Source organism: Erythrolamprus reginae, chromosome 5, assembly GCF_031021105.1.
Source record: "Erythrolamprus reginae isolate rEryReg1 chromosome 5, rEryReg1.hap1, whole genome shotgun sequence".
Classification (NCBI taxonomy): Eukaryota; Metazoa; Chordata; class Lepidosauria; order Squamata; family Dipsadidae; genus Erythrolamprus; species Erythrolamprus reginae.
Genome location: NC_091954.1, coordinates 106,553,063 through 106,565,562, shown reverse-complemented (window position 1 = coordinate 106,565,562; position 12,500 = coordinate 106,553,063). Strand labels below are relative to the sequence as shown.

Sequence of the window (12,500 nt, the reverse complement as noted above, 5' to 3'; positions counted from 1 at the left end):
GAAATATTACCGGCGGTGTTTATTTCACGACCAGCCGCCCACCGTCCGCGTCCCCGGCTGTTCGCCCCCCTTGTCTGTGGCGCGGGGCTTGCCTGCCCGCGCCTCGCAAGGAGCCGGTGAGCCTTTGTTTCCCCCCCTCCACGCCGATCCTACCTCCGAGACTTGGGTCACATCCTCGTTTCTTGGGAAAGCCACATAAACACACGCGCGCACACACACGGCGGGGAGAGAAAGCAACAGCGTCGGCGGCGGGGACGGGTGGGTAACACCTGAGCGCAATCCCCCCCCCAACTCCCCGGAATTCACTCCTCCGCCACCAATTGTTGATCGCGCTCCTGGTGATGCTTCCCCGACCCTTTCTCGCCACTAACTCTCTTTAAATCCGACATTTCCCCCCACCCCGGTTGAAAACGTCTGAAAGAGTTTGGGTGCGCAATAGAGGGTCGGGGGTCGCGGGGGTCTGGCTCTGACTCCCCCCCACCTCAATCACTAAGGTGCCTTCCGTCCCCTGTCCAATTGCCCCTCCTATATTTTATATATCTTTTTTCCATTCATATATCTTTTCCTCTATGCTTCATTGACGTATTCTATTCTCATATCTTTTATTCTATCCTTTCTCTGATACTACATGTTTTTATTCTCCTTAACTTTCAATTTGTATTGGACAAAATAAATAAACAAACAAACAAATAAATTGGCTCTCGGAGAGAAGAGCCAGACCAGCCTTTAAAAAGGGGAATGCCAGCGCTTAGCTCCAGCAGCCTCAATTCTGAATGCCAAACAAACAAACAAAGCCGCTTTCTAGCCTGTTGCTAGCCTATGTCTAATTAATGCTTTTCCTGTGATAGTATGCATGTGTTTCTTGATTTTAAATTATTATTATTATTATTATTATTATTATTATTATTATTATTATTATTATTATTTATTGGTTGTATGCCGCCCCTCTCCGCAGACTCGTTTAGTTTAAAATTTTAAATTACTTATTCTATTAATTGGCCTAGGGATGTTTTATTGATTGTATTTTTACTGAAATGTTGTAAGCCGCCCCGAATCCACGGAGAGGGGCGGCATATAAGTCCAATTAATAAATTAATAAATTAATTTAATAAATAAGTGATTCGCTTGCAAATGCCGGTTTCCTCCTTGGTTGTTTTGGGGTTTTTTCCAGCGTGCAATTGAGAGCCCTAAATCTGAAGAATAAAAGAGAAAGAAATGGAAAAACATTGTTGCTGCTTCTGCTGCTGCTGTTTTTTATTATTATTATTATTATTATTATTATTATTATTATTATTATTATTATTATTATTATTATTTAGGTTTGTATGCCGCCCCTCTCCACAGACTTTTATTATTAATTACCATCATTATTATTATAATATTATTATTATTATTATTATTATTATTATTATTATTATTATTATTATCATTATCATTATTATAAAAGTAAGTACAGGTAAATTTGGACAATAGGACGGTAAGACAGGGATGCTAGTGGTCTTGGGAAAATTGGATAGAAAGGTGCTTTCTCGTGGAACGCCCGTTAGGTTATTGTTATCAGCCTGCTCTGCTTCCCTCTCGGCAGAGTCCCGGGGAAAACCTTTAGCAACAGAGTGATGATGTCTGAAATGTTATATCTGACTCTATGGCTTCTTCCCCAAACCCCAATAACTTTAACCTCACTGTCTACAGTCGACCTCACCCCAAACCTAAGGGGTCTGTAACGCTAATATCTGTATATATTACTATGAATTTAATTTTCTTCGGTACTTATTGTGTTTTCTTTTATTAAAAGTGGAAAATTAATAAAATATTTAAAAAGAAAAAGAAAAGCACACCATTGTGCCTAACATTCCTGTCTTACTCTCCTATTGTCCAAATTTACCTGTACCTACTTTTATAATAATAATAATAATAATAATAATAATAATAATAATAATAATAACGACAACAACAACAACAACAACAACAATAACAGAGTTGGAAGGGACCTTGGGGGGTCTTCTAGTCCAATCCCCTGCTTGGGCAGGAGATCCTACATTACCGCCCCGAGTCTGCAGAGAGGGGTGGCATACAAATCTAATAAATAAATAATAAATAAATACTTCAGACAAATGATTAGCCTAGAAAAAAGAAGGTCTAGAGGGGACATGATAGCAGTTTACAGATACTTGAGGGGTTGCCACGGTGAGGAGGGGGTCTCTTTATTCCCCAGGGCACCAGAGGGCCGGACGAGGAACAATGGTTGAAAGTTGACCAAGGAGAGATTCAACCTGGAAATAAGGAAGAACTTCCTGACGGTCAGAGCGATCAACCAATGGAACTGCCTGCCAGGGGAGGTGGTGAACTCCCCAACTCTGGACACCTTCAAGAGGAGATTGGACTTCCATTTGGCTGGGGTGCTGTAGGGTTTCCTGCTCAGGCAGGGGGTTGGACTCGATGACCTAACGGTCCCTTTCAACTCTATTAATAAATAAATAAAAATTATCCAACATCTTCTTAAAACCTTCCAGTGTTGGAGCATTCACAACTTCTGGAGGCAAGCTGTTCCATGGATTAATTGTTCCAACTGTCAGGAATTTTCTCCTTAGTTCTTAGTTGCTTCTCTCCTTAATTAGTTTCCACCCTTTCCTTCTTGTACTTTGTACTTGTACTTCTTGTACTACCCTCAGGTGCTTTGGAGAATAGCCTGACTCCCCTGAGAGATTGGTGCACTTCTCTCATGTCTCCCCTAGTCCTTCTTTTCATTAAAATAAACGTATGCAGTTCCCGCAACCATTCTTCACATGTTTTAGCCTCCATACCCTAATCATCTTTGTTGCTCTTCTCTTTCTAGAGTCTCAACATCTTTTTGGTTTATGTTTATATCAATACCTGCTACCTTGTTCGTGTTTTGACAAACAAAAAAAATAAAAGGTGGTAATTTCTTGGAGCTGTGGGTTTGGGGAGGGTTGTAGCCAGGGATGGGCTACTGCCTGGATGGGAAGGGGGGAAACGCAGTGGGGTAGCGAAAATGGAGCTCCACCCCAGAGCACCCAATTTGTCCTGAAAGATGTTGAAAGAAAATGCATAAGCCACACCCACAGTGTGGTAGTAAAGATTTTGGTAGCCCTTCATTGTTTGTAGCTCTAGAACAGTGGTTCTCAACCTGGGGGTCGGGACCCCTTTGGGGGTCAAATGGCCATTTTACAGGGGTCGCCTAAGACCATGAGAAAAGACAAATTTCCCATGGTGTTAGGAACTAAAGCTTCTATTCTGATACCTGGGGACATAATTTTACAATCCGACCAATCAGGCATTTACAGTGGGAGTGGCCCTCTGGCCTTCCTGCCAATTGGGAAACCGTGAGTTCTAGTCCCACCTTTAGTCATGAAAGTTGCTGGGTAACCATGGGCCTATCACTCTCAGCCCAACTCACCCCACAGAGTTGTGGTGGGGGAAATAGGAAGAGGAAGTTGTGTTGCATATGTTTGTCACTTTGAGTTATTTGTAAAAATAATGAAATAACAGCAATAACAACAACAGTCCAGAGTTAACAACTGTCAATAAGAAAGACCAAAAAAAAAAAAAATCTCGATAGTGGATGTGGCAGTGCCTGAAAACAGCAGAAAGGAAGAAAAAGTATTGGAGAAGATAACAAAATACAAAGACTTACAACTAGAAATAGAACAATCATGGCAAAGGCAAGCAAAGGTAGTACCACCACTAGTAACAGGTGTCTTGGGTTCAATTCCAAAGTAACTGGAGGACCACTTGAACTACATAGGCATTGGCAAATCTGACATTAGTCAATTGCAGAAAGCGGCTTTACCCAAGTCTCCATCCTGTGACAATATCTGTAACACCATCAAACATTCAGATTTGCCCTGTCCCAGGTCCTTGGTAAGGACAAAAATGCCAAATCTATTTGGAACATCTGTCTGACTCTGCGATGAACAATAACAGCAACAGAAACAACAACAAAAATAGTACATCTTAAGAAGGTACTTGGTTGATACCTAGGATGCTGGCAGCAGCCAGTATCAACAATTAGCACCAGCCGATCTGTTTCCAGACACAATTCAAAATGTTGGTTATGACCTATAAAGCCCTACATGGCATAGGACCAGACTATCTCCGAGACCACCTTCTGCCGTACGAATCCCAGCAACCAGTGAGGTCCCACAGAGTTGGTCTCCTTAGGGTCCCATCGACCAAACAATGCTGGCTGGCGGGATATAGGGGAAGAGCCTTCTCTGTGGGGGGCCCAGCCCTCTGGAATCAGCTCCCCCCAGAGATTCATACTGCCCCCACTCTCCTTGCCTTCCGAAAGAGTTTAAAAACTCATCTGTGCCACCAGGCCTGGGGTATTTAGATTGTCCCCCCCCATACCAATTAATGTTTAGTATGTGTTGTGGCTAGCTCTGGCCCAGCTCCTGCCCCAAGGAATGTGCAGGTGGATGTGGGGGAAACATCCATATGCCGCAGGCCTGTTTTGCTCCCGATGGAATCTGCCAATGAAGCCTCCTCTGACCAAGGAAGCGTGAGTGACAGGGAAGAGGGGAGTTTGGCAGACAGCCCAGGAGGAGATCAATCATCTGTATCATCCCTGGATTCTGAACAAGAATTAATGACACATCCACACATGCGTAGGAGACAACAACTGAAGGATTATTACAAGAGAAAATGAGGCCACCTGTGGTTGGGTGGGGCTGCTGTAATTAGTGCTACAGATAAAAGTGCAGCCTGGTGTTTTAGCCTCATGGCAGTTTATCTGATTCATTGTTTCGTCAAGATCATGGTTTCTGTGCTGTTCAAGATTGTGTGTGGATTCTCCGGACTTTAGAATTGGACTCACTTTCCCAGTTATTGTGTGAGCAATTGGATTGCATTTAACCTGTGCTTTGTGTGTACCAGAAAATCCCTTTGACATTTAAAAAGGGAGCTGTTTCTGTTTTTCTGTTTATAAAAACTTTTGGGTTTTCCTTTTATCGTGTGGTGTGTGTCTTCCTGGAGTAATTACCCTGTAATTACGGGCGGTTGAAACGCATCGGCAGAACAAGTATGATTGTAATGACAACTTATTAAATTAGATTTTTTTAAAGCATTGTTTTTTAAAATGTACTATTAATTGGATTGTTTACTATTGTTTTCTGTTTTTTGTATATGTTGTAAGCCGTCCCGAGTCCCCGGAGAGGGGCGGCATACAAATCCAATTAAATCTCAAAATCTTGTGATGCATTTTTGAATGTTCAGTTGACTGAGTTTCATGTTTAATGAATAAAGTCGTCGTCGTCATCATCATCATCATCATCATCATCATTTCACCACCACCTGGTTTCCTGGAATTATTTCATTCAGAGTTTGCGCAATATTGAGCCATACAGGAATGAAACAAGCTGGGATCGTGCCACACAAAAGCTGATTTATCACGTAATCTAACTGGTTAAGCCTAATCAAGCGTAACGTGATGTCTGAATGGATGTGCCAAGGTTTTACATAGCTTTGTTAAATGCATTCAGTGTTCTCTTGTCTTTTACTTTGTCTCATGCTAATGTTCCACTCCTCATTTGAGGTAGGGATGGAGAGATCATCTATTTGGGCCAGAATACATCTGGAACTGCCTTCTACCGCACGAATCTCAGTGGACGATAAGGTCCCACAGAGTTGGCCTTCTCCGGGTCCCGTCGACCAAACAATGTCGTTTGGCGGGCCCAGGGGAAGAGCCTTCTCTGTGGCGGCCCCGGCCCTCTGGAATCAACTCCCCCCAGAGATTAGAACGTCCCCCACCCTCCTTGTCTTTCGCAAATTACTCAAGACCCACCTTTGTCGCCAGGCATGGGGGAGTTAGGATATTCCTTCCCCTAGGCCATTACAAGTTATGTATGGTATGTTTGTGTGTATGTTTGGTTTTTATAATAAGGGTTTTTAGTTGTTTTATTAAATTGGATTGTTACATGTTGTTTTTTTATCATTGTTGTTAGCCACCCCGAGTCTGCAGAGAGGGGTGGCATACAAATCCAATTAATAATAGTAATAATAATAATAATAATAATAATAATAATAATAATAATAATAATCTATTTGTCTTTCCTTAAAGGTAATTAAAGGTAAGGTAAAGATTCCCCTTGCGCATATGTGCTAGTCCTTCTCAACTCTAGGGGGCAGTGCTCATCTTCATTTCTAAGCTGAAGAGCTAGCAGTATCTGCAGACATCTCCATGGTAATTTGGCCGCCATGTCTAAATGCCAAAGGCTCATGGAACACTGTTACTTTCCCATCAAGGTGTCCCTACTTTTCTACTTGCATTTTTTGAACTGCTAGGTTGGCAAAAGCTGGGACAAGTAAGGGGAGCTCACTCTGTTATGCGGCCCTAGGGATTCGAACCGCCAAACTGCCGACCTTTCAATCATCCAGCTCAGCATCTTAGCCACTGAGTCATTGCATCGCTACTTTTCTCAAAATTCTAACGTCCTCAAAAATCTCCATTTGCAACATTTTTATACTACTTCCCAGAGGCCACAGGCCATGCATTTCTTTTATAAATGACTGGTAATCAGCCCTTAGGCAATCAGGCAAAAGAACAAACTATGTAATAGATCACGACTTGCAAATATGTATTTTTAAAAAAGGAATAAGGCAGATTTCAAATCAGTTTGATGAAGACTTGGGCATATTTAACATGGGATGGAGAGGTGTGTATTGGAAAAAGGCATGGAATGGAATATTGGGAAGGGACTTCACGTAGACCAATAAAGCTAGTTTGGGTGGTGGGATGGGGGCAGAGAGTGAGGAAACATAAATCAGAATGCTAGAACTCCAACTTTGCCTCTCACATACTTTAATTTAATTTAATGTATCCAATTTCTATGCTGCCCAATTCAGGGTAGCTTACAACAATGAAAAACAATACAGTGGTACCTCTACCTAAGAACGCCTCTACTTAACACCTTTTCTAGCTAAGAACCGGGTGTTCAAGATTTTTTTTGCCTCTTCTTAAGAACCATTTTCTACTTAAGAACCCGAGCCCGAAAAAATTTCCCAGGAAATTTGAGAGCGGCACAAAGGCCCGGCCAGTTTCCTGCCATTCCCCCTTTAATCCCAACCATCTTGGGCTTTTCTGGACTGCCAGAGGAGCCTTTCAGTGTATGGGAGGCACATGTTCCTCCTTGCCAAATTCCGAGCTTTTATTTCTTTCCTAATGGGTTTGCACGCATTATTTGCTTTTACATTGAGTCCTATGGGAAAAATTGCTTCTACTTACAAACTTTTCTACTTCACAATTTGGTCACAGAACAAATTAAGTTCTTAAGTAGAGGTACCACTGTACAATAATACAATAAAACGAAGTCGAACAACAATAATAATTAAAACCTCATAACTCTAACAACCCAAACCCCCAAATCAACCTAACAACATACATAACAAACAAACATGAATTCGGGCACGTCTGGTGTTAATTTCATAGCCCCCAGGCCTGTCAACAAAGCCAGGTTTTAACAGCTTTTTGAAAAGCCAATAGAGTGGGAGCAGTGTGATCATTGGGGAGGAATTGGTTCCATAGAGCCGGGGTGGCAACAGAAAAGGCCCTCCCCCCACAGTCCAGCCAACCTACATTGTCTAGTCGACGGGACCTGGAAGAGGCCGATTCTGTGTGATCTAATAGGCCTGTGGGAGGTATGTGGCAGGAGATGGTCCCGTAAATAACTGAGGTAGACCCATGAAAGCTCACGTGGCTGCATTCTGGACTATCTGCAGTCTCCGAACACTCTACATGTAGAGCGCATTGCAATAATAAAGATGGAGGCCTTAGTGACTGTGTGCAAGGCCTCCTGGTCCAAATAGGGCCGTAACTGGTACACCAGGCGAACCTGGTCATACTTTCATGAGACGTTGTGATAAAAACACAGAGTGAAGCTAAGAATGTCACAACGCGTCAACTCCACAAGGTAGATCAGTCCAGGAAATGAAATCCACAGAAAGGCTGAAACCGCCTTGAGTGAGATTGAGTAGATGTGATGGAGGGCACACAGCTGGAGTAAGAGAGAGAATGTATGTGCGTAAGAATGTTAGCAATATCACTGAATGCTTCCCAGGGAAGAGGCAACACATTCCAGAGGTTGACCCCAAACAAGAGACAGCATGGTCTTGAACTGGATTCAAGATCACATGAAGTGTTGATACCATTTTATAATGCCTTGGTAAGGCCACACTTGGAATACTGCATTCAGTTTTGGTCACCACGATGTAAAAAGGATGTTGAGACTCTAGAAAGAGTGCAGAAAATAGCAACAAAGATGATTAGGGGACTGGAGGCTAAAACATATGAAGAACGATTGCAGGAACTGGGTATGTCTAGTTTGATGAACAGAAGGACCAGGGGAGACATGATAGTAGTGTTACAATATCTCATGGATTGCCAGAAAGAAGAGGGAATCAGGCTATTCTCCAAAACACCTGAGGGTAGGACAAGAGACAATGGGTGGAAACTCATGCCCTCATCACGTCGAGATTCGACTACTGTAATGCTCTCTACATGGGGCTACCTTTGAAAAGTTTTTGGAAACTTCAGATCGTGCAGAATGCAGCTGCGAGAGCAATCATGGGCTTCCCAAAGTATGCCCATGTTACACCAACACTCCGAAGTCTGCATTGGTTGCCGATCAATTTCCGGTCACAATTCAGAGTGTTGGTCTTGACCTATAAAGCCCTTTATGGCATCGGACCAGAATATCTCCGGGACCGCCTTCTACCGCACGAATCCCAGCGACCGATTAGGTCCCACAGAGTTGGCCTTCTCCGGGTCCCGTTGACTAAACAATGTCGTTTGGCGGGTCCCAGGGGAAGAGCCTTGTCTGTGGTGGCCCTGACCCTCTGGAACCAGCTCCTCCCTGAGATTAGAACTGCCACCACCCTCCTTGCCTTCCGCAAACTCCTTAAAACCCACCTCTGCCGTCAGGCATGGGGGAACTGAAATATCTTCCCCAGGCCTATACTGTTTATGTATGGTATGTTGTGTGCATGCTTTTAAAAAACAAAACTATGGGTTTTTAGCTTTCTAATTATTGAATTTGTATTATATATTCTTTTCTGTTACCGTTGTGAGCCGCCCCGAGTCTGCGGAGAGGGGCGGCATACAAATTAAATGAATGAATGAATGAATGAATAAATAGATAAATAAAATAATCAAGGAGAGAAGCAACTTAAAACTAAGGAGAAATTTCCTGACAGTTAGAACAATTAATCTGTGGAACAGCTTGCCTCCAGAAGTTGTGAATACTCATCACTAGAAGTTTTTAAGAAGAAATTGCTGGGAGGCAGTTTTTTCCCCCTTGTTTTCCTCCTCCAAAACTAAGCTGCATCTTATACTCCAAAGCGTCTTATACTCCAAAAAATACAGTAGTTGCTAATATCTCATTTCTATGTGATGAAGAGGGCTGAAGCTAACAGGGGTTGCTTTTCAGTGGCTATATCCATTCTTTGGAAGAGATTCCTCACATGAAATTCAACATTCTTCTTCCTTGATTTGTCCAAAGACCAGTGTCCAAAGACCAGCTTTTCCAATGAGTATTTCTAGACTGAGATAATACTGTACCATCTGGGTTGACCGTAAGTGATAACGTGTATAAAAGCGATTGATGGGAGTTGTTATATGCCATTAATTGGCTTATTATTCCTATAATTATTTATTGTATCTACCACAGATGTTTTTGTATAGTATATCATGCCTGTTTTAAGTGGATGATTCATGTAGTAGCTATTGAGAACGATGACTATATCATGCCTGTTTAAATTGATTATTCATGTATTATATATTGAGAATGTTGACTAAATTATGGTGATATGGAATTTATTATTATTTAAAGATTACAAAGCAAATGACATTGCATGAACACTATCCAATATTAAAACATCACCTATGATGCAGTTAACTCTCTGTACTTATGAATTGAACAGACCTCTTTAGTATTGTCTCACCATGTGGCTTAGCCAAGTTGCTGCTGAGTTAGTATCATCAAGACTAGCCTGATGTACCATACTAGACCACAAGAGCGGTCTTAAATGATTGAATATTCTTCCACCTAAAATGTTATGGATTTGAAACATTTAGATCAAAGGCATTTGGTAGGGGATATAAACATCCTACATGGACTTTGAGTACATTGGGGGCTCCTCTCCAAAAAGCAGTAGGTTCCACCAGGATGAAAAGTAAATGAATATATGGTTTCATTTCTTTTGCATATAATCAAACTTATACACTGTTCATATGATTACTCCCAAGTCATATAAAAATTACCATTTGGTGATAACTTATGAGGCCAAGGCTTTTGATGTAGAATTCGGGAGTCATACTTGTATATCTCATTCTGCCTCTCATTAATCTTCTCATCGTTCCCATCTCCCATCTCCTCCCACCAATGATTATATGACTGTAAATTTGTTGGTTGTATCCTTACAATTTATATTGACTGGTCCGTAATATAATTTGATTGCTTATATGTACCTGGACTCTCATTAAGTGTTGCACCTTATGATTCCTGACAAACTTATATTTTCTTTTATGTATGCTGAGAGAATGTGCACCAAAGACAAATTCCTTGTGTGTCCAATCACACTTGGCCAATAAAATTCTATTCTATTCTATTCTATTCTATTCTTCTATTCTATTCTATTCCATTCCATTCCATCCCATCCCATCCCATTCTATCCTATCCTATTCACAGGTAGTTCTCAACAGTAGCTTCTTCCAATCTTTGAACTTCAGTTTCTAGGATTCTCAGCAATGCCTATGCTGGTTGAGGAATTCTGAGAGTGGAAGTCCATAGCAACTAGAAGATGCTCAGACTCTGAGAATTGTTTTAGTTTCAAATATAAAGCTGCTGCGCCCTATATTGTATCAAAGTAATTGTTTCATTTTTTTATATATTACCTGTCTTGGTGGTGAAATTATTTTTAGCTAGAAGGATCTCTCAACATGTGATAAATGAAATGCCTGAAAGCTCAGATATTACGAAGATATTGGGAACATTCAGAAGTTAGGGTATTCTTCAATCCCTCATGCCCCAGTAACGTCCTGTCTTGACTATTGCAACATGCTCAATGTGGGGCTGCCCTTGAAGAGCATCTTGAAGTTCCAGTTGTTGCAAAATGCAGCAGCCCACATGATTTTGTGCAGATCCCGGTGTGCACATAGATTATCTCTCCTGCGGGCGCTGCATTGGCTGCTGATTTACTTCTGAGTGCAATTTAAGGTGCTGGTTGTTACCTTTAAATCCCTTCATGGCTTGGGACCAGGTTATTTGAGGGACCATCTCTTGCCGGTCACATTTACCTGACCTATCAGAGCAGGGAGTCAGGGAATGCTGTAGGTCCCATCCCCGAGGGAGATACATCTGATGGGACCCAGAAGAAGGGCCTTCTCCATGATTAACTTGGTTACGATATTAATCTGTTTTCTAGATTTTCATAATATGAGGTTTGCCCAGAAAGCAATGCACCACATTTTTTTTCTCAGCCTACAGTAATGTTATGAATGCAAAACTTTAGATATAGATTATTTGAATTGTCAGGAGTGCGTGTATAAATTTTGCGTTTCTTCAGACAGATAGCGTAGCAGTGTTTTAAAATGCCGTCTGTAAGTGATATATGTTACAAGCAACATGTCATTTATTTATTTATTTGTTTATTTGTTTATTTATTTATTTATTTACTTACTTACTTATTTACTAGATTTGTATGCCGCCCCTCTCCGAAGACTCGGGGTGGCTAACAACAATAAAATAGACAATGTAAACAAATCTAATATTAAAAATAATCTTAAAAAACCCAATTTAAAGAACCAATCATACATATAAACATACCATGTATAAATTCTATAAGCCTAGAGGGGAAGGGAAAATCTCAATTCCCCCATGCCTGACAACAGAGGTGGGTTTTAAGAAGCTTGCAAAAGGCAAGGAGGGTGGGGGCAACTCTGATATCTGGGGGGAGTTGGTTCCAGAGAGTTGGGGCCACCACAGAGAAGGCTCTTCCCCTGGGTCCCGCCAGATGACATTTTTTAGTCAATGGGACCCGGAGAAGGCCAACTCTGTGGGACCTAACTGGTCACTGGGATTCGTGCGGCAAAAGGCGGTCCCGGAGATATTCTGCTCCGATGCCATCATTGAATTTCTCACTGCAGGAAAAGAAACTGTTGGGAACATTCACAAATGTTTGTGTACAGTTTATGGAGAATCTACAGTCAGCAGGAGTACAATTAGTCATGGAAGACATTTTGAGGATTACAAAGAGGTGATTCGCACAGTGCAGAAATGGCTTCGTGACCAGAACAAGGAGTGGTACTGACAGGGCATACTTGCCCTTGTGTCTCACTGGAGGAAAGCCATAGAACAGGACAAAGATTACATGGAAAAATAGGGAGTGTAAAAGAAACATCATTTTTTCTTGTGTGTAAGTTTCATTATGTTCAATAAATAATTATTGAAGAAAAAAAATGTGGTACATTACTTTCTGGGCGACCC

General features: G+C 41.6%; 1 protein-coding gene across 2 annotated transcripts in view; it reads right to left on the bottom strand.

Moving 5' to 3' along the window:
- Positions 1–234, bottom strand: part of LOC139168532 (calcium-activated potassium channel subunit beta-2) — a 363,544-nt gene extending 363,310 nt beyond the window's left edge. For both annotated transcript variants that reach the window (XM_070754145.1, XM_070754146.1), the window contains exon 1: positions 154–234. The gene's annotated coding sequence lies outside the window, so the exon portion shown is untranslated. The remainder of the gene's footprint in view (positions 1–153) is intronic.
- Between the last annotated feature and the right edge of the window lie 12,266 nt (positions 235–12,500).